The following is a 2,119-nucleotide window of genomic DNA, read 5'->3' on the forward strand; positions in this document are numbered from 1 at the left end:
CTGTTAAGACAGCAGGTAAAAGTTGGTCTGTGTTCTGTCGGAGCTGCCTGCGACGCGCTGATGAGATCCAAAAAGATCGAAATCGCGATCCGCGTCTGGCAGTTTCGACAGAATACAGACCACTTCGAATTATTTTATTCGATTAAGCTAACGTGCCTATCACGTTGAGGTTGGCTACGCCAGGATTCGTTTTCAGCAAGTAGATATCCACACAAGTGGACCTTGTTGAAAAATACGTAATCCTAAAATGTAGCATCGTGTTACAGATGGCGTTCACTGTGCCGTTTGTCGTATTTCCTTTGTAGTATTGCTTGAAGTAAAATTCTGTTGCTTTTTGCGACGTTTCTTCGGCTTAAACGCCAACTTCATTAGGCTAGTCTTAATATTCAGAACTGTGCTGTTGGTTAGCCTGATGAGGTTGCCGTTAAGCCTACGAAAGATCGCAAAATTCAACAGAATTTCACTTCAATACCAACACTGATTATCAGCTCTTGGCTGATCGTGTGTTTATGCAGTAAAGCAATACGATAATAAATAACTAAAAACATTTTTAAAAGTAGCATAGATTACTCTTGACAAACTCTTTTTCATGTCTGTAAAGTCTCATTGGAGATTAGCTCGTATAGAAAGACAGACTATACACTAAATTCCCAGGTAACAATTCTGAATTCTGTACTAAAACTTGCGTTGAAAATCGTGTATCTGCTGCTGCTCTCACATTTTTCGAAAAAGTCATTTCCCTTATTTTGATGAGTCAATAGAAGCTGCTGACTTTTGTGTCTGCTAGCAAACACCACATTCGACTTTATTTCATATTTCATTGAATTTGGAGAGTTGGAAACTAATTTTGGCTTAATATCATGCCGATGGAGTTAGAAAGCAAATCATGAATAATTCGAAGATTTTTCAAATTATCGCAAAAAATAATTGTAATTTGTTATCTAGGTATTCAAACACTAACTTCAGATTGTTGAAAATAGTCTAAATTATTTTGTACTATTTTAATGGTAACAATGACTTTGTTCTAAAAAATTAGAAACAAAATAGAAGTTAGAGAAGGTATCAATCGTGATTTTGTCCACAATGACGTTCCTTTAAATTTACAAAGGCGAATGTTTTTGGGACACTTATTAATCGCTAAATGTTCCCTTTTTCCTCACATACTACAATTAGATTAAATGTTAGATACATTGTATTTTAGTGTAATTCAACTTACTCCACTTTGGAGATGTAAAAAACATTTGTGCCCATTAGTGACAATTTACCTTTTTTCGGTAATAATAATACCCATGGTCGACCCGGTCAGCTTCCGATTCTAAAGATATGTATCACTAACAGAAGTTACATCAATCACAACACTTGCAGAAATTATTTACTTCGTTAATTTTAAACGAACTTTATCATCACATAATCAAACACTGCTCATTAGCTGTTTATAGTCTGATAAGAAGGAGTTCATATTATATCATTGCCAATCGATAGAAGACACAGTTAATTATACTTAGCACAAATTAAACACTTCCCGGGATAGTTTTCGTTTAGATTAAATAACAATCGTAAGTATGTAATTAGTTGCTGACTGTGTGATTGGATTAGTTTAAGTAAGTGAACAACCAGTTAACGGGTTGGCGCGGTAACTGATTTCAAACGGCAGAACTGTGATAGTAGTCGGCTGCAAGAACTCTAGTAACAAAAACAAGCTTCTGGCGGGTGGGGTCCAAGTTGACGATGGTTCGTTGTTGTTGTTGTTGGTTGTTGTTATTCTGTTGCTGTATTACAACGACAGTCAAGAAAAGCTTCTTTGAAAGTTACCACGGTTCCTTGAACAACCGCTTCGGAGATGCGTACGTGCGGGATCTATAACTTCCGGTGTATTACAATGCATATCCCTTATAACTAGGGTTGCCACCCGTACTTTATTATGAAGTATTGTACTCTATTTCGACTGTGCGTACGTTATACTTTACAAGACACATAAAGTACGCAAAAATACTTTATTTAAGGCCTTCAGTAAACATCGTAATTTTGTAAGCGATTATTCGAAATTCAGAGTATTTTTCCATCAATAATATTGCACAGAAAAATGGCAAGCCACATTTACGGAACAACCTGATTTCCC

At 36.1% G+C, this 2,119-nt stretch overlaps 1 protein-coding gene across 1 annotated transcript in view; it reads right to left on the minus strand.

Annotated features, from left to right (window-relative positions):
- LOC108737941 (glucose dehydrogenase [FAD, quinone]) overlaps nucleotides 1-1,638 on the minus strand; it is a 21,451-nt gene extending 19,813 nt beyond the window's left edge. Inside the window, exon 1 of the mRNA XM_025981866.1 lies at nucleotides 1,266-1,638. The gene's annotated coding sequence lies outside the window, so the exon portion shown is untranslated. The remainder of the gene's footprint in view (nucleotides 1-1,265) is intronic.
- Between the last annotated feature and the right edge of the window lie 481 nt (nucleotides 1,639-2,119).

Source organism: Agrilus planipennis, unplaced genomic scaffold, assembly GCF_000699045.2.
Source record: "Agrilus planipennis isolate EAB-ADULT unplaced genomic scaffold, Apla_2.0 scaffold120, whole genome shotgun sequence".
Lineage (NCBI taxonomy): Eukaryota > Metazoa > Arthropoda > Insecta > Coleoptera > Buprestidae > Agrilus > Agrilus planipennis.